Source organism: Pinus tabuliformis, chromosome 7 (assembly GCF_031772625.1).
Source record: "Pinus tabuliformis cultivar Carrire ecotype Pingquan chromosome 7, CPIR1, whole genome shotgun sequence".
In the NCBI taxonomy this organism is placed as follows: Eukaryota; Viridiplantae; Streptophyta; class Pinopsida; order Pinales; family Pinaceae; genus Pinus; species Pinus tabuliformis.
The window spans coordinates 1,549,950,037-1,549,971,933 of record NC_142293.1 but is presented as its reverse complement, the minus strand read 5'-3'; positions in this window follow the sequence as shown (position 1 = coordinate 1,549,971,933).

The window sequence follows — 21,897 nt, the reverse complement described above, 5'->3', positions numbered from 1 at the left end:
ATGCGACGACCAACCAGGTTTGGGACTTCCACAAACCACCCAACCATAGATTAGTCGAACCAAATATTTCTTTCAGCCAATCACCCCCCGTGCCATATTCCAAGCATGAATATGAGACTTAAAACCAAACTCAACCAGAGCTTCCCAATGCTACACCACCTCATCCATAGAACTACACTTTACAGTGATCCACACAAACTACTACACCAGAAGCACTTTTAACACATTTTTTTAAAATAAAATAAATCTTTTGTTTAAAAGAATCAAAAACACACAAGATTCTTTTTTAGCCCTAGTACATACATAGCATTAGAAAGAGAGAGAGGAGAGCCATGCTCCCTCTGAAACACAACAGTGCTTTTTAGTTGAGTTTTTTATATTAAAATATAATATCAATTTAATTGTCTTAGATATAAATTTTATGACCCAAATAGTTTGAGACAAAAATATTTTAAAACAAAACTTTATATTTAAAACAAAAAAATTAAGACAAAATTTTAAATTTAAGACAAAAATGTTTCAGACAAATATTTTAAGACAAAACTTTATATTTAAGAAAAAAACAATTTGAGACAAAAATATTTTAAAACAAAATTTACATTTAAGACAAAAACAATTTAATACAAAATTATTTTAAAACAAAACTTTATATTTAAGACAAAAAGAATTTGAAACAAAAATATTTTAAAGCAAACCAAATATTGTTTTACATCTTTCCATTATATCACTATAAAACTGCAGTTGTATTTGGCAAATATCATGTCACCTATTCCTATAGCAAACCTATTCTTATAACAAAGTAGTGACAATTTTTCTGGTAATTTATTTTCTATTGATTTGACTTCGTTGACACGTTTAAAAAAAACTCTGAGGCTTCTCGTTATGGGTGGCGCTCTTCCTCATAAATCCACAACATCTAGTGAGCTATCATGGTAATCTTCATTGAATTTATGGAATATTCCATAATCAAAATGGATTCAATGCCTCCGACAATGTTTTCTCAACCTCTTTTGCCTCTTAGAAACGCTTTCTAGATTTATTAAAATTGCTTGCCAAAAAAAATGGTAGTCAAGACATCTGGAACTCTGCACATCGGTCATCGTATGAAACGCGCTAGATCTCCTTCTTATCTCTGCGATCTTGTGCCATGAATTTTGGGATTTTATTAGTCTGGGAGAGATTTGTTTCACCTACAAAATGATTTTGAGGTAATATAAGAAAATCCTACTTGAATCACAAATTTAGCTCCTGTTAGTTTCAAATTCAACTTGTTGCGTGGTTTGTGTTGATGCATTACAAGTGTGTGTTTTGGTGTTGTAACGTCCTCATTTCTCATTTAGTGTTGGGAAAAATTCATAGGTCTCACGTAGCCTTTCCATATTAATGTATAATGCAAGATTTTGTTTTACATGTTTTATGTTACGACGTATGCTTAATTACAACATGGTAGGTTGTATACTCGGTTATAGCTTGTATTCTATGTTGTGTTATATTTCATATATAAAAATATATGCATTATACATTTTATAATGTATAGGGTTTGAAGTTATATTATATGTTACATATTATCTAATTACATATTTATAAAGGATTTTGAATTAATTACTATTTTCTTTGTATTAGATTATATATTAGGTATCAAATAAAAAATATATATAATAAAATGTTAATATAAATTATCATTGATTTATATTTATATTTACACTAATATATATATATATATATATATATATATATATATAAATAAGGAAAGATGCATTATGGGATTGTTAAGAAGGGACTATTTAAATTAAACAAATACAAAAAAAAAGAGTTCATCAAATCACCTTGCCAAATTGGTGAATGCAATGCAAGAGCTTAAAAGGTCGTGACTTTTAGCTTAGAGGTTTTGTTCAAGAAAAATTAAAGATGTTGGAGAAGTGAAGGCTATGGAGTAAAAATAGAAATGTAAGCGAATAGAAAATCACTCAAGGTAAGACAAATAAATAAAAAGGAGTGATTTAATCAAAATTTAAAATGGAGGGTCCGCATAATTATTATGAAGATAATAATATAAAAATGGGGGTTGTTGTTTTTCAACAACAACACCATAGATTAAAATGAACCATAATGGATCAACTTGAGGGGTGGTCCCCAAAGTTATGGAAAATTCATTGTCAGTTACAGATGGGTAGGATTGTCGTCGGTTGAATTTTGGTCACAGAACTTCAATGTCATAACTTTGGTCTCGGTACATAGGAATATCATGTTTAGCAAGCAATGGAAAGGGTTGGCATTCGATGTATGAAATAGGACATAATTATTTGGTACATGGTTCTAAGATGGAAATGTGTTTTTCAAAGGTTCCATGTTTTAGTAATTTGGGTACCTTTTCCATCAACAGACAAAAACTACATGATAACAATATTCATAGAAATTGTGGGTCCCTCATAAAAGAAATCAAGAGTCAAAATGAATTGGGATTATATCAATTCAAGGTGCAAATTCCAACTATAAAGAGAAATTTCTTAATAGCAGTAGTTGATATAAACTTGTCATGAGAACATTTTTCAACTGGCAACATCAGATTATCGAGCTACCTAAACAACAAGACATCAGTGCAGTCTAGTATGGCAAGGCCAATGTGACCAAAGAAGAGTATTGACACAGTAAGCCAAGTCATAATAGTTGGTCACATGGAATGTTCACAATAGCACACTAAGAAAGGGTCCATTTAACACACAATAAACCATAAGAACTCATTTAGGTCAGCTCTTGGTCATAACGCCTAGTTCATGGGTTAATAAATTTGGTACCAAATTCGAGGGAGTTCAAATTGAGGTTTTAGGCGTTATTACCAATCATAGTTGTTGTAATGACAAACATTCCAATTTTTTAAGAATGGTGATTTGAAACAATTTGATGACATGGTCAACTATAATTACTATGGTTCAATACCATGGATCAATGCCCACGGTAAAGAAAAGGTATAAAATATGAAACATGAGAAAAAAATTGAATTTGTTTCTAATCCTATGTAGAAGAGAACAAGTGTGAGGAACAACAAGAGGGATATTAAAAGCATGAGGTAGAAAAAATAAAGAAAAGTAATGGTACATTGATAATGGCTACTCCAAACATATTACTGGTTACAAAAGTAAGTTTGTGAATTTGGATGAATGTAAGGGTCGTAACATTACTTTTGAGAATAATTCTCTTGCAAGAATAAGATGAAAAGGTATTGTTGTTTTAGAAAAGGGAAATACAATAGGCGAGAATGTGTTTTTTTTTTTTTTAGTGTCTAAAGCATAATCTTATGAGTGTTAGAGAAATATGTGACCAAGGTTACAATGTTCTTTTTCACTTAGCAAGTTATGAAGTAATGAACATTGATTTAACAAAGACTATTGTGAATGAAATAAGGACCCTAGGGAATGTACATGTGTTGGATGGAAACAAGGAAGTTGTTGAATGGCTAAAACTGATTAAATTTGGTTGTGGAAGAGGAGATTAAGTCATCTTAGTTTTCATTAGCTAGTTAGATTTGGCCAGAAACGTGTTGTTTGAGACATGCCCAAAATCTCCAAACCTAAAAATACTATTTGTAAGTCACCAATTTGCAAAATAATTAAGAGTGTGGTTCAAAACAAGGGAAAATTACACAAAAATGCCTCTCGATTTTATTCATATGGACCTATGTGGATCCACAAGAACATGATCCTCGTGTTGTGAGAAATACTTCATATTGATGATTGATGATTATACAAGGATGACTCGGGTTAGTTTACAGAAACATAAGTATGAAGCTTTTAAAAAAATTAAAATATTCAAAGCTGTGGTGGAAAATGAAAATTGACCTCAAATTAAATTCCTTAGATTAAATATAGGAGGAGAGTACACATATGATGAATATTATGATTTCAAAGAATAACATGGGATTAAGAGACTATTATCAATAGTTAGAATACCTTAGCAGAATGCAGTAGTAGAAAGGACAAATAGAAAAGTCCAAGAAATGGCTAAAGTTATGCTTAATGAATCAAAGGTACCACACACTTTCTAGGGAAAAGTTGTTCAAACTAAAATCGACATTCGTAACCAGGATCATGTTAGATTGAACAGTGATAAAACCCCCTATGAACTATGGTATGGAAAATAAACTTCTATAAAGCAATTTAAGGTCTTTGGAATTAAATGTTTCATCAAAAGGAATGATGACAATATTAACAAGTTTGATTCCAAAGAACATGAGGAGATATTTCTTGGATAATCCTCTATGTGTAAAATTTACAAGTGTTATAACAAGGGACTCTAAAAGATAATTAAGAGAATAGATGTAAAAATAGATGAAGGATCAATGAACACATGAAGACAACTACAACGTGATGAACCAATTAACTATGAGCCCCAAGACCATGAGTTCTGAAAGCATCAAGAATAAGAGGAATATGAAGAATTAGAGGAAGAAAGAGTTAAGTCTCTAACTCCAAAGACTCCATCAAGGTATGTCCAAAAGAAATTTCTTGAGAGTGATATTCTTAGTAACCAAGAAACAAGGGCATGTACTAGAAGCAAATTACTAGCAACATCTAGTCATGTGAACTTTGCACTATTTTCTATGATAGAACCTCAAAATTTTGCATAAGAAAGTCAAGACCAACATTGGACCAAAGTAATGAATGAAGAATTATATGAAATAGAAAAGAATGAAATGCAGATCTTGTTCAAAGACCTAACGAAAAAATGTGATGGGAATGAAATGCGTCTTCGAGAATAAGCTAAATGAACATGGATAGGTTGTTAGGAAAAAGGCCAAACTCGTATGTAACGGGTATTCTATGAAGGACTAGGGGTTGAAAAAGAATGTGTTCATGTTGCAAGAATCAAAGAAAATTAAATGTTTCTAAATTTTGTCTCTTATAGAAGATTCAAAGTTTATCAAATGGATGTTAAATCAACATTTTTAGATGGTGATTTAGAGGAAGAAGTGTATGTGGAGAAGCTAAAAAGCTTTCCATTGTCCAATAATAAATATTATGCATGAAAGTCAATAAATATCTATATGGATTAAAACAGGAACCAAGGGCATGGTATTATAGGTTAGACATGTATTTTCACCAACAAATTTTTAAAAGTCTACATCAAGACTAAAGATAGTAACTTATTGATAGTTGTAGTGTATGTTGATGACATAATTTTTGGCAACAATATTGAGCTGATGAGTCAAGGTTTGTAATTTTTATTCATAAATAGTTTGATATGTCTATGCTATTGAGAATCATGATTGTCATTACATCAAATCCCACAAGTGCTAGTAAAAGGATGCATTGCTAGATTTAAGGATCATAAGTAGGTTGTTAAACCATGTCACAACACACATGGAGTGTTGATGACTTCTTTTTGTGCAACAATCTCCCCCCGAACGTGAGGTTAGTGTGTATCAAACCCATGACTTTGGCTCTAATACTAGTTGTTAGGAATCACGATTGACATTACACCAAAACCTTCATGTGTTGGTAAAAAAACACATCACCAGATTTAATGACCATCGGGGAGTTGTTAAATCATGTCACCATACACATGAAGAGCCAATGAATTTTCTTTGTGGAACATATGATTTGGAAATGATCATTTTTCCTTAGATTGTAGGTTCAACAAACAAAGAGAGGGAATTTATTCTCTCAAACTAAGTATCTCAAAGAAAATTTAGTCTGGAAGATTGTAAACTTATAAGTAAACCCATGGTACTAGGCTATCCACTCAGCAAGGATGATGAATCTCTATAAGTTAATCAACTTATGTATAGATCAATTATTGGAAATCTACTTTATCTCATGGCTACAAGACCAAAAATCATGCAGGAAATTGAACTGGTAGGATGATTTCAGTTAAATCCCAAGGAAGCACATCTCCAAGAAGTTAAGATGATATTTAAATACCTGCAAGGAATTTTGGATTTTGGTTTATGCTATCCCAGAGATAAAAAAAATTACACTACATGATTATATTGATATTTATTAGGCATGTAGTATTGATGATAGAAAAAGCACCATTAGTGGAGCCTTCTTCCTAGGGAGTTGTCTAGTTTTCTAGATAAGCAAGAAACAAAAATCTATCTCTTTATCTACTACTGGAGTATAATATATTATAGTTGTATCATGTTGTAATCATTGTTATATGGAAAATTATCTCCCGTGGACATAAGTGAATTCCCTAGAGTCCATAAAAAATAACAACGAAAAAAAAAATTGTGTTTTCCTTAAAGAAATTAGAAAATGGAGGAGAAGACCTACCTAGAGTCCATCACAACTCCTCCTCTTCTCTTGGCTTGTAAACTTTAGCTCTAGCTCAGATTACTATAAATGAGACCTACAGAACAATTACAATAAGCAAGAGAAATACAAGATATACATAGCATAGACCAATATCTCTAATGAATGAGTCAAGAAGGCATTGAAATGCATATGCATCAAATAGACATAAGTATAGGAAATCAAAGATTTTTATATTAATTAAATGTAGGAGAAGATTACAACCCTTTTACAGATATTGACAATGTAAAAGTCTCCCACCAAACTTTTCCTTTCTTAGCCACAAAGAAAGCATTCAATCTCAACTCAAGGATGGTAATGGATCCTTAGGCAAAAAGAAGAAGCATTAGGGGATAGCTAAGATTCTCCAAAATCCAACCTAGGATCTATGGGAGGCACTAAATTTATAGGGTAAATGGGGTAGTTTAGGATTTACCAATCTAGGACTGAGAACCACATATGAGGGAGGATAAGCTCTAGAGATAAGAGATAATACCTCTAGGATAGGAGTTCAAGATCTCAATCAATAGTAAATGGTTAAAACCACCTTAGAATATTTTAGAAATAGAAGTTTCGTAATTATGTTTTATTTTTCCCGAAATTCTAAAACCATCGCACCTGTATCAAAGACAACATATGTTGGTCAGTGTAGGTGCCTAGTTATGTAGGATGAAACCATTGCAGGTGGCATAGAAGATAGGGTGTGATGGGCCCAAAAACGAGTTTTTAAGCTAATAAACTTAGAATTCTTAGACTTTTTTGGAGAAGTAATGCTTTAGGCTTTGCAAAGGGATGATGATGAGGTGTCAAGGATATTGATTGATCTAGTTTCTAGACCATTTGAATGAATGTGATAAAATGACCTGTAACACTCATATTCTATGGATGATGCAAAAATATATCTAGGTAGTTCATTCAAAAAATATGTACTTTTTGTAATCACACTAGTGAAATCAATATATCTAAAAATCCAATGATGCGCTCTCAAAAAACACAAATTCTTATTAAATATCACTTTCTTAGAGAAAAATTAATGGATCAGATAGTCAAATTGGAATATTCACCTACTGGGGATCAAAATGCAAACATATTTACTAATTTCCTTCCAAGAGATCCATTTGAGTATCTCATATACAAATTGGGAGTAATCTCTCAATTACTCTCTTAGTGAATATAATATTGCAAGAGACACACTGTTGTTTAACTCCAGCAGCTATATTTTTTCCATGATAGTATTGTTGACCAGGGAAAACAATTTTGAAAATGTTAGGGGGAGTGTGCAATGGTATAGGGTGAATATATAGACGTCATGAAAAGAATTCCAAGTATGGATATAGGGGAAACATCCTGAGAATGTGTTTTTATGCGACCTGAGCTTTGGAAATAATAGTTTATCTAAGGAAACAAAATCTAAGGCAATATTCCTAGTCTTTAAATGCAATCTACAAAGAGGAAATGTTACACGTCTCGTTATTCAAAATAAGTAGTCAATTAGTGAGATCTCTTATCAATATGAGAAAACAAGTTATTTGTATCACTGCAAATAGATTCTTTCTTTTCTCTACTAGTAATTTCAAATGCTTGTTGACCCATTTCCCTACAAATCACCACGTGTTACTATTTTTCATCTAATACATGTCACAAAATATTCATATTGGATTTTTTTTATCATCCCAATATTTGTCCTTTGATTAATAGAAAACACCACTACTGGTATATATCAATCCTCCTTATCATGTATCAGTATTATGCTATTACTATGCCTAATGATGCGAGAACTTTCGGAACACATTAAAAAGACACTTAATTGGATATTTGATAATTAGTATTTAATTCACAAATGTAAGAAGTGAGAATGATTGTGGGGAAGAAATTTTCAATATTGTGGATAAATGTATCTATTACACTATGAATTAAATTACTTGTTCCTCTCTCTGCACACTTGTTCTCTTGCCCAACACTAATTGTTCACACGCATTAAGACACTTAACTTAATATTGAATAATAATAATAAGTGCTTAATCCACAAATGTGAAATTGAAAATGCACATAGTATTCATAAACTAAACTAAACTACCTACAAATTTGAAAACTATTCAACGTCATGTTCATATAAGCACTTGTAGGAAAGGAAAACAAATGCATTGCAAGTTCAAATTTTCAATTCCAACAATATGAAAGACACAAATACTTGGGCCTGTGTAATTTTAAAAAGAAAAAGCACAGCCAAATGTAAGAATGATATTTGATGCACTTGAAATATGAGTCATGGAATTAACCAACCCCCCCCCCCCCCCCCCCCCCCCCCCCCACCCCATAAAGGACATGCTCAGAGCATTCTGTCAATGACAAAATGAAACTTTGAATACCCATATTTGTTATTTCTAGCTTATAAATCACTTTGTCTAGTTGTGCCTATTACATTTCAAATTAAAGTTTATGTTCCTTGTTAAATTAGGTTCATGTCTATGGAATAAATTTCCCTTTGCACCCCTATTCTCCCACACATACCCTATACTATACACATCCTTCATTCTACACAGAGTCATAACTCTATGCAACCGCTCTCTTATACAACTAAATCTGTAAAAGTTTTAAACGGAAAAGAGTTTAAAATTATTTTTTTGTTTCTTGTCTATGGAATAATGTTCCCTCTACATCCTCCTTCTCCTGCACATACCCCAACCTCCACATATTCTTAATTCCGCATAGATTCACAACTCTATGCAATTGTTATCCCATATAAGTAAATCTGTAAAAGTTTTAAATTGAAGAGAGCCTAAAATGAAATAAAAAAAATATAAGCACACTAGAAATACATGTCAGAGCACTAACCAAAAAATAATTCCCCCCTCTCTACTAGAGGACCTGCTAATAGCATTTTTTCAATGACGAAATGAAAACCTGAATACACAAATTAATTATTTCTAGCTTAAAAACCACTCATTCTAGTTGTACACATTACATTATGAATTAAAGAAAATTCTCCTAGTTGAATTAAATTCATGTCTATGGAATAAATTTCCCTTTACACTCTCTTCCTCCTACACATACTCCATCCTCTGCACATCCTTCATTTTGCATAGATTCATAATTGTATGTAACTACTCTCCAGCACAACTAAATCTGTAAAAGTATTAAATATAAAAGTGCTTATAATTAATTCTATGTTTGCAGAATAAATTTCCCTCTACAATCATGATTCTTCCGCACACACCCCATCCTTTGTACATATTTCATTCAACATAGATTCATATAGTGTTATTCAACTATTCTCCCGTATAGGTACATATGTTAAATTTTTAAATGGAAAAGAGTTTAAAATGAAATAATAAAATATAAAATCACTAGAAATATGTTTCAAAGCACTAACCAAAAAAATTCCCCCTCCCCCATAAAGGACTTTCTCAGAGCATTATGTCAATGAAAAAATGAAACCTTGAATACCTAAATTCGTTATTTCTAGCTTACAAACCATTCATTCTAGTTGTGCTTGTTACATTCAAAATTAAAATTTTTGTTCCTAGTTAAATTAAATGTGTGTCAATGGAATAAAGTTCCCTTTGCAACCCCATTTTCCTGCACATGTCATGTACTCCACACATCCTTCATTCCACATAGATTTGCAGCTCTATGTAACTGCTCTCCTGCGTAGCTAAATCTATAAAAAAAAATGGTTGGCAGAATTAGTAACGTGTCAGATCTTGTACTCATGTGACATGGGGTCAATTCCTGACGGCTACCACTATGACCTCTAGATGAAACTGCACCACCCCCAAGCACAACGGATAAGTAAGACGAGGTTCAAAGATGTGACCTGCACAAAGGCACGAACACCTTAGTAGTGTGTTCACTGGCCAACAAGTCGGACCCCTAGGGGCTTAAATATGTAAAAGTTTTAAATGCAAAAATGTTTAAAATTAATTTCATGTTTTGTTTATGTGTAATAAAGTTCCCTCTGCACACATATTCTCCCACACATACCCCCTCCTCTTCACATCCTTCATTTCACATAGATTCATAGCTCTATGTAATTGTTCTCCTGTACAACTACATTTATAAAAGTTTTAAATGGAAAAGAGCCTAAAATGAAATAATAAACTATAAATGCATTAGAAGTATGTGTCAAATAAGTTACCAAAAAAAACAACCCCTCCCCTGTAAAGGACATACTCACAGAAATCTTTCAATGATAAAATGAAACAATGAACACCAAGATTCATTATTTCTAGCTTACAAACTGCTCTTTCTAGTTGTGTTTATTACATTCCAAATTAAAGTTTCAGTTCCTATTTAAATTAAATTTGTGTCTATGGAATAAAGTTCCCTTTGCACCCTCATTTTCTCACACATACACTCCACACATCCTTCATTCCACATAGATTCATAGCTCTATGCAAATACTCTCCCGCATAGCTAAATCTATAAACATTTTAAGTGGAAAAGAGTTTAAAATTGGTTTCATGTTTTCAGAATAAAGTCCCTTATGTACCTCCATTCTCCTACACATACCTATCCTTCACACATTCTTCTTTATGCATAGATCCATTGTTGTATGCAACCCTCATTCTCCCACACACACCCCATCCTCTACACATAATTCAGTCGACACAAATTCACAACTCTATGCAGTTGTTCTCTTGCACAACTAAATCTATAAAATAATAATAGATAAACACACTATCAATACCTATCTTGTTGTAATTTTCAGAGACACCCCCCATACTCTTCACATCCTTCATTCCACATAGATTCATAGCTTTATGCAACTTCTCTCTTGCACAACTAAATTTGTAAAGTTTTGAATGGAAAAGAGTTTGAAATTAATTTCATGTTTTCAAAATAAAGTCCCTTCTGCACCCTCGTTCTCCCATACATACCTCGTCCTCTGCACATTCTTCATTCAACACAGATCCACAACATTGTGCAACCCTCGTTCTCCCACACATACCCCATCCTCTCCACATCCTTCACTTTGTACATATTCACATCTCTATGTAGTTGTTCTCCCCCACAACTAAATCTGTAAAATAATAAAAGATAAAGACATTAGCAATATTTGTCCTGTTGTCAATATGGTTTTGCCTATTACATTTTAAATTAATTTTTGCGTTCCTAGTTAAATTAAATTCACGTATATAGAATAAAATTCCCTCTGCACCCCCATTCTCCCATACATGCCTCGTACTCCACACAAGTTCATAGCTCTATGAAACTGCTCTCCCACACAACTAAATATGTAAACGTTTCAAAAGGAAAAAAGTTTAAAAACAATTTCATATTTTGTGTCTACAGAATAAACTTCCCTATACACCTTCATTCTCTCGCATATATCCCATTCTCAACATATCCTTCATTCTACACAGATTCACAACTTTATTCAATTCTTCTTCCATATAGGCAAATCTATAAAAGTTTTAAATGGAAAAGATCCTAAAAAGAAATAATAAAATATAAATGCACTAGAAGTACATGTTAGAGCACTGACCAAAAATAACGCCCCCATCCTCATAGAGGACCTTCTTAGAGCATTATATCAATGAAAAAATGAAACCTTGAACACTAAGATTCATTATTTCTAGCTTACAAATTTCTCTTTCTAGTTGTATTTTGAATTAAAGTTTCTATTCATAGTTAAATTAAATTCGTGTCTATGGAACAAAGTTCCCTTTGCACCTTTGTTCTTCTAAATATACCCCATACTCTATACATCATTCATTCCACATAGATTCATACGTCTATGAAACTTCTCTCCCACATAGCTATATCTATAAAAGTTTTAAACGGAAAAGAGTTTAAACTTAATTTCATGTTTTTGGAATAAAGTCCCTTCCGCACCCTTGTTCTCCTACACATATGTCTCCACACATTCTTCATCAAGCACATATCCAGAGTTGTATTCAACACCCATTCTCCCACACATACCCCATCCTATGCACATCCTTCGCTCTGCACAGATTTAAAACTCTATGCAATTGTTCTCCCACACAACTAAATCTATAAAATAATAAAAGATAAACACACTAGCAATACCTATCTTGTTATCATTAGAAATTTCCCTTCCCCACTCTCCATCCCCTCGGTCTCATATAGGACCTACTCAAAGCATTATGTCAATGTCAATGTCAGAGGACTCACTGACGGAATGACCACTCACAAAATCAATTTTTTGATATTTTATATTGATTTGTTAAGTATTGACAAATACCAAAAACAAATCTCCCTCCACTAGGGAATTATGTCTCATCAAAGGTCAATCAACCAATGGAAAATTAGAAATATGATTTCTAGAACTTAAAAAATTATTTTTAAATTTGTAGAAAAATATAAATATTCAACATTTTTTGAAAACTTTAGTTATAATCATAAAAACTCAACAAATTAATAAAAATTCAATACACTTTCACTGCAAAACAAATGTTATAATCTTTAGCAAAACATAAAATCAATAAATATATATATATATATGATTAAAAAATGAATAATAAAAAAGATATTTCATGTTTCTATAGAATAAAATATGAAAGAAACCAAAGTTAGTGAGAGTTGAGAGTTTCTAGTTACATAAATTTAGCAATATGCACATTTGTAAATGGGTTTCAGTGTTGTATATAACAAAGCAATGTGTTTTACAAGAGGCAATATGGTTGGTTAATATATGTATATACAATTATGAGTCTATATTAATTTAGATGATTTTTCATATTACTTACATATATATATATAATTATATTGGGATAATTAAATAACTTGTTAAAGAAAAATAACTAATAAAATTTAAATTAAATAATTTTGTAATTAATTTAAAGGGAAAAAATATTTTGAATTAAATTATAGTAGTTTAATTTTTAATATAAAATTATTAATATATAAATTTAAAACAAATTAAATTTAAAATAATTTAATAACTTTTTAAAGAAAAATAATTAATAAAGTTTAAATTTAAATAATTTTTTTTAATTAATTTAAAGCAAAAAAAATATTTTGAATTAAATTATAGTAGTTTAATTTTTAATATAAAGTCATTATATATAAATTAAAAAAAAAAAATTAAAATAATTATATATATATATATATATATATATATATATATATATATATATATATATATTATTTGTGATATGTTGAGAAATAAATTTAAAATATTTTATTATGATTTTAAAATAATTTAATTTATATGAAAATTAAATAGTAGTTAATTATATATATATATATTAATGTAAGAAAAAAAGCAAACAAGTTTTCGTAATAATTTATTAAAATAATATATAAGTAAATCATTTTAAATTTAAATGTATTATTTTTTAATTTAAAATATTTTAATAAAACATTGATGAGGTGCGTTCCCAAGAGGACAGTTGGGTGACGGATAGCACTCGCACGGAGCCATCATATCTTATATACGGCGAGGTGGTGGGAGGGGAGGTATGTTGCTCCCCCATAATGTAACTCTTAATTGGCGAGTGTGTGAACGTCTGGGCTAGAGGCAATGTAGAGGGAAGTGTTTAATGGACCAAGGAGGTACTTGGTCCGGCCATTCTGCAATTAAACCGCTCGAGAAAACAAGCTCATTGGCTTATGCAGGATATTGGTGGGAATCGCAAAGGAAAAATTGTGCATGCAACCTATGGTGTAAACACGGAATTGGGAAGGGAATTGGGAACCTTCGGCGAAGAGTACGAACCTAGACTCGAGGATGGTGGAGCTCCTTTGGTAAGTGTTCTTGTCTCTACCTTCTACTTAGTTTCAACTTGTTTTAGTATGCTCTGCCAGGGAGGTCTTTCCCAATTGTTAAGTGGGTTGGGTTTTTTGGGAAGTGGGCTCAGATCACAATCTAGCGTTGATATTGACGGGTTAGTTTTCCCAAGACTTTGTGTCGGTCAGGTGGACTATGCATGGAGTTATAAGAGGTTGCTTGCAATTTCTAGGTTCCTTTTTAATCTTTTCTTTCTCGGAATTGTTATATTTGGTGCATTGGGGAATTATTCCTCTCGAGTCTGCATATGTGATTGAAGTGCAAACTGTGTTATTACATGGGGTGACTAAAGAAGTTTGACGAGTTGTGGGGCTCCTTCTTTAATTTTTGGAAAAGGGATGATGCTTTGAGGAACATCATTGCTTCATCCTGGTGAGGGGGTTCTGGGAGAGGTTATATTATCAGTTGTTGGCGAAGTGGGAAGTGTTGTATGTCTGGTATGTGGGCTTACAGAGGCAGGAAAAGCGTTGGTGGAGTGATGTGTGGTGGGAGGCTGGAATTCTCTACCTTGTGAGTGGGTGGCAGTTTCCCAGCGGGGGATCCTTCGTTCAATTCCTTTCAGTGTTGGCAGAGGTGGCTGGGTTGAGGGAGGGGAGCACACTCTAAGAGCATTGTAGTGCTCATAGTGGTGTCAGGAGGGCAGGAGCCCAATTGCTAGTGCACGTGATTGCTAGCTATTTGGGTTTTAGTGTGTTGTAGGGGAAATCATGAAACCAATCCTGAGGTCCTCTCGTGTGGACAAAGACTCTCCATCTCCGCCTAGACCCAAAAGGAAAACTCATCGAGGGTGTGCTATGGCCAGACATGGTCGTGGAGGTGGCAACAATTCAAGTGGGGGTCATGACTGTGGAGGTGGTGCGAATAGGTGTAGCGACAAAGGAGGCAATAGAAGAGTGACTGGGCGTGGTTGAGGTCGCGGAGGTGCTCATCATCATAAGGCTTCGTCCATGCCTTCAGGGAAGACTGTGAAAGAAATGATGGAGGCTCAAGACAAAGCTCGTTGGGAGGAGCATGAGATAGTGATGACAGCTTTGCACCCATTGCAATATTTCAAAAACCATATTCGTGAACGAGTGATTGCGGTGTGGCGTAGCAGGACTCTTTTGTCGACCAAGCTAGATAAAATGGTATAGATAACTCATCTTGAGCAACATGTAGGTTTCCAGTTTCACCCTCCTACCCCTAGGGATAGGGCCTGACAATTTGGCGTCCATCACTTCTTATGAGTTGCTATGGTGACTGGAGTACTATACATGTTGCAGGTGTTTACATGCTTTTCGATTTGGACAACAAAATTTAATATATTTAAGATATTTTTTAATGGTTTATTATCAACGATCAACAAACCTAGTTAGAGTGAGACCACTATTTTTTTGATATGTAATTTTTTTTTATAATTAATAGAAAACATGATTTATATATATAAATATGAAAACCATCAATTAAATAAATATAATTTATATATATAATCAATAAATATAATCTCTATATATATAATCAATAAATATAATCCAGAAATAAATCGCATTGATCTTAATTAATATTAATCATCATTATAAATATATAATTTATAACATCACATAAAACAAAAAAAAGAATATACAAAGCTTGTAACAAGTATATATGTATCAATAACATCACATGACATGCATAAAAAACCTATAAAGGAAAAAACCTAGGAGAAGTATCATTTTTTACTTACAAGTTAGTGAAAGATTTTAAAAGAAAAGATATACTTCTATACGGAAAGATAGTGATTTACACAACAAAAGTGTTTTTTTTTTTTTTTAACGTCTCGCATTAAAAAGAAGAAAAAAAAAGCTTATCATAAAGGTAAGTGGCGGATATTATTTTAAAATTTGCTTCCAGTAAAAATGAAAATTGAATTATAAATAATTAATATTTTAAATAAAAAATACATATTTTAAATTTTATTATTTATTTTTAAAATTATACAATTTTATATTATGTAAAATAATGTAAATAATCCTGCATAATATTTAATTCAAATACAAATATAAATATTATCTTCGAAAATTTATTTTATTAAAAAAACACTAAACTATTTATTAAAAAAAACACTAAACTATACTTACGGCTAAATTTTTGGAATCCGCAAACATAATATAAATAATTTACTGTAAATTTATATATTAGTACTATTTTTGAAATTTGATTAATATAAATAGTTTTCTTAAAAATAATATATTAGTACTATTTTAGAAATTTGGTTGGAGTGATACGGATCTTTAAAATTCCCCAAGAACAAAGAAAGATTATTTGTATATATAAAATTATTTTTTCATATCATTTAATCATAAATATATATATGGAAGTAGATCTAATTAATTTCAAATATGAATATGGGTTGAGATATTCTCTCAACAAAATCCCAAACTAAGTCTAAATTTATTATGTAAGTATTATCTCCGAGTTTTTTTCTTAATGTTTACATGTCAAAACTAATACCACAAAGATTAATACAAAAATTACAAATTATAGTTCACATATATGTCACATCTGTCTGATATGGTCATCACTAGCACTTCTATCTACTTTGAAATATCATGAACCATGTTCTTTCTCCACCACAATCTTCCAACTTCCCACTTAACTCATTTAAAGTACAATTGTCTCCAACCATCATTGACGAACTTGCATGATCAAGAATATTGACATAATTTATTTTGACAAGTTACATAGCTCATTGTAGTTGTCAGAAAAAATAGTCAAGTAATCAAACCATCTTATTGACAAACTCCCATCTGTCAAATGAAATAGCCCGTTGTATCTAACAATTATCTAGGATAGTTGTTTGGGTACTGAAATAGCGCATTGTATCTAACAATTATCTAGGATAGTTGTTTGGGTACTAAACATGTTCAAAATTTGATCATACAACTTGACCTCTCACACATACATAAAAAACTTACAATCAACATATAAGGATAATATGTAGCTGACATTCTTGATTTTACACGACCCATCAAATTTATAACAGAAGGTAAACATAACCAAATCAACGATATGTTCTCATGGCATTGTATACAACAAGAACCACCAATTTGAATTACGTTACTTTGTTCAATGTAATTGATTGTTCAAACAATCTTAACTAAAAATTAAAAAACAAACTATTTAAAAAAGAAGGAAACAAAGCCCATGACAGCAAAACCAAGCAACAGTTCTCCTCCAAATAGAATCATTATCCATTATCTCAGGTTCGATTCTCTGTACTTTCTATTTTCACATTTTGGGGTGTCATCAATGTCGCTAGTTTATCCTTCCGAGGATTCAAACCAACACTCTTTGCCTCCAGTTTACTATCTTTCACGATAGAAATTGCATTTGATATTATCAAACTTACTAGGTTTTAAACAAAGAGCTAAATCCCAATTCAGATTTTCCAGCTTTACATGCAGGGATCGATAATGGCTTTACATGCAGATTTTCCTTCACGTGTATTTAGTTGTCGGTGAGTGCTCTGAGCAAGTCCTTCATGTGACACGGGGCACATGTTGTTTCTTCGATTAATGATCTAACACTGACAGCAAGACTACTATTGCTAGTGTGTTTATATTTTATTATTTTACAGATTTGTTGTATGAAATGAAGGATGTGGAAATGATAGGGTATGTTTGGGAGAATGAGGGTTGCATATAATTGTGGATATGAGTGGAATAAAGAATGTGCTAGGGTATGTGTAGAAAAACTGGGGTGCAAAAGGGACTTTATCTTAAAAACATGAAATTAATTTTAAACTATTTTCCATTCAAAAAATTTACAGATTTAACTAGATGTATAGTTCAGATGAATCTATATTGGTTATTATTACAACTGAGTACGAATGAGATGTCGTAAATATATTTCTCTCACTCCTAACCATTAATAAAATATTTCTATATACATGCGAAATAACATAAGTTTATATCAAATTTTAAAAAAAAATAAAGTAATTAAAAAAAATCTATATTTTAACTTGTGATATTTTTGTATTTTTAAGAAAGCTCTAAATAAACTATTTAAATATCAATATTAAAAAAATTATTTTGATGTTCCAAAATATTTTATGTATATATTTTATAAAAGAACAAAAAAAAACTCACATTTAAAAAAAAGAAAAACCTATCATAAAGGTAAATGGTGGATATTATTTTAAAATTTCCTTCTAGTAAAAATGAATATTGAATTATAAATAATTAATATATTAAATAAAAAATACATATTTCAAATTTTATTATTTATTTTTAAAATTATATAATTTTATATTATGTAAAATAATGTAAATCGTCCTCGATAATATTTAAAATAAAATATATTTAATTTAAATATAAATATTAACTTCAAAATTTTATTTTATTAAAAAAATCAAAAAACAAAAAAAAACACTAAACTATATTTATGACTAAATTTTGGAATCCGCGGACATAATATAAATAGTTTATATAAAGCTAATATATTAGGACTATTTTTGAAATTTGATTTGAGAGATATGGATTTTTAAAATTCACAACAAAGAACAAAGAAAGTTTATTTGCATACATAAAACTATTTTTTCACACAATTTAATCACAAATATATATATATATATATATATATATATTTGTGAAAGTAGATCTAAATAATTTTAAATATGAATATGGGGTTAAGAAATTATTTCAACAAAATTCCAAACCAACTCTAAATTTATCAAGTAAGCATTATCTCCGAGTCTCTCCCTTAATGCTTATATGTCAAAACTAATACCACAAAGATTAATACAAAAATGACAAATTATAGTTCACATATAAGTCACATTTGTTTGATATGGTCATCACTAACACTTCTATCCACTTTGAAATCTCACGAACCATGTTCTTTCTCCACCACAATCTTCCAACTTCCCACTTGACTCATTTAAAGTACAATTGTCGCTAACCATCATTGATGAACTTGCATGATCAACAATATTGACATAATTTATTTTGACAAGTTACATAGTTCATTGTAGTTGTTAGAAAAAATAGCCAAGTAGTTGAACCATCCTATGGAAAAACTCCCATCTGTCAGATGACATAGCTCGTTGTATGTGACAATTATCTAGGATAGTTGTTTGGGTAATGAATGTGTTCAAAATTTGATCATACAACTTGACCTTTCACACATACATATACAAACTTACAATCAACATATAAGGATAACATGTACCTGACGTTCTTAGCTTTACACGACCCATCAAATTTAAAACAGATGGTAAACATAACCAAATCAACGATATGTTCTCATGGCATTGTATACTACAAGAACCACCAATTTGAATTACGTTACTTTGTTCAATGTAATTGGTGTTTAGTCAATTTAGTATCCTAAATTGCTTTGCATAAATTATCAACCGAGGTTTGTAAACTAATGAAGTGTAGTGCACTGTATGTACTTAGTTAACCCTTCTTACTTCGTTGTTTTGTATTTTATATTGTTTTGGGGGTTTCTGTTCTTTGATTCCTAATGATGTACAATTTAAACTATGAGAAACTAAATCTAAACTTCCTAAAGGTGAACGAAGAGCTTAAAACTAGTCAAAATCTAAGTTAAAAGAAGGAAAAAATAGAGCATCTGTCATATCTTGTCATCTAATCCTAATTCATGAATCTAATTCTTAAAACCAAAAGGTAAAGTTGTAAGCCATGTTGAGATAAATACAGGGAATAAAATTAACTGAAGTACGTCTAGTTACTCTAACCTTTAATTTTGAAAGATAACCTCCTTGAGATGGAATAGAAGCAACTTTTGTACTTCATGATCTAGAAAAAACTAAATAAAAACATGCAGAAGGTAATTGATTGGTTTCAACCATTATGTAAATTGAATGTTTAAGCGTTTAGTTTAGGATGGATATCAACTTGAAATGGTGATAAAAAACATTCACTAATACAATGCATTGACAACCTGAACTAGGAAATAAATAACAAAAACAATGAGTAAACTAATCAACAATGCATCCTCATTACTTTCAATCTTACTCTGTTTAGAAACAAATTCATTTCCTTTCTAAAATGGATTGGAGAAACAAGACTGCACAATGGAATTATAACATTTTTCCACTGATTAGAACTAAAAGAAATCAAACTACAAGAAATCAATCTAAGTTACAAACACTGCTAAAAGAAAATGATAAAATTAAAACTAAACAAAAATATATATATGAAAGGAAAACCTCCTTCAGGGCAGGGGCCCTCTACAACTGACTGGGTTGAGCTGCTAACTTAATTCAAAATGCTCCTTCAAATGATCATCAGTCAACACACAACTTTGTATTATAAACAGGAACAAAAGTCCAAAATTATAGAGCTGATAAATCTAAACTTAATACATCAAAAACTTTGAACCCCTTCCAGTTCTGTACAAATGGTATTTAAAAGAAAATACTAATAACCATATTTTGAGGAAAATTAGCTACAAGTGGTCTACGCGCATCACAACTGGACTAAACAAATGTTTGATCAGCTATAGGTGACTTGGTTGCACAGAAACGTTAACACAGGTGGCTGATCCAAGTTAATGCTTCAACAAAACTGATGGATTTATTAATTAACCACGAAAGGGTAGACAAAGATTCCTATTTCTTTTTGGTTTCATATGTTTGACTCCATCTTTGATTGTGGTCTTGAGGTGGCTTTTTTATCGATCTAGGCTGGGTGACTAGGGTAGGATCCATGTCAAGACGATTCTAGAGATGCCCATGTGGCCGGTTTCTTCGTTTGACACCTATAACCTGCTAAACCATGGAAGTAGCTATGAAACACATAGTTAGCTACAGAATAGGATGCATTCCATAGCTAATTTGCAAAAACTTATTCAAATAGCAAAAACATAAAAGTATAACATGTCAATCATTTAATGTCCTCCTTGAGACAAAATCTATCATTTATCAGTGAAGGGGATCTGTGTTTTTATGGAAAAGTAAGGGAAACAAGTGAGAAATGTTGTCAAGGAGAGTGTAATTCTAAGGTTCAACATACCCCCACTACAAAACCATTGCATGTCCCCATGAAACTTTGCCAAAAATGTGAAATCTTCTTTCCTATTGCATCTGCTCAGACACCTCTGCTAGTACATCTAACTTTCTTCTCTTGCTCCTCTTTGAAATGACTACCATCCTGGGTTTCTTCATGAGAAGTCTGTATTTAAAGTTGATGACTGTTTTGTTCAAGTTTTTATTCTTCCTCTTCAACTTCCTATTCTTCTTGTACCATAGCCCAGGGTGTAGTATTGTATTATCATGAATGCCTTTATCCAATTTTCTTTGTTCCTTCAGGGTTTCATTTTCTTTCTTGATATGCCTATTCAATATCTCTAACTCATAGATTACCTCTTTGAGAGAGTCAGTTAGAGGCTCTTCTGGATTGACAGGTTGTTCTGGATTCATTGAGGAACTTTTCTTCTCCAGTGACTCTATGTAATCATAAATTTGTTGCTGCACTAGGTCTATGCCTGGAGATCCTCTACTGGGGCTGCCTTCAAAACACCGTTTAGGAGAGTTTTGAGGACTGTGTGTAAATGGAACATTATCAGGAGATGGTACTGTGGTTTCTTCTTCTAGATTTATGAAATTTGTTCCCTTTGATGATACCTTCTTTACCATACCTCATAGTCTAGAACTCCTTCTAAGTTGTAGGGGGCTTATGTTCTCCTCCTTTGTACCCTTTCTCTCCTTTCCTATCTTTTCCTTTCTCTTGATTTGTTTCCTAATATCTGTCAATTTTTTAGAGATTAATTGTTCATTATCTTGTTGTAATGAAGATTCAGGTTTGTTTCCAGTAATTCCACCAACTTTCTTTTTTATCTTCCCTTTTTGCTTAATCTGCTCCCTGA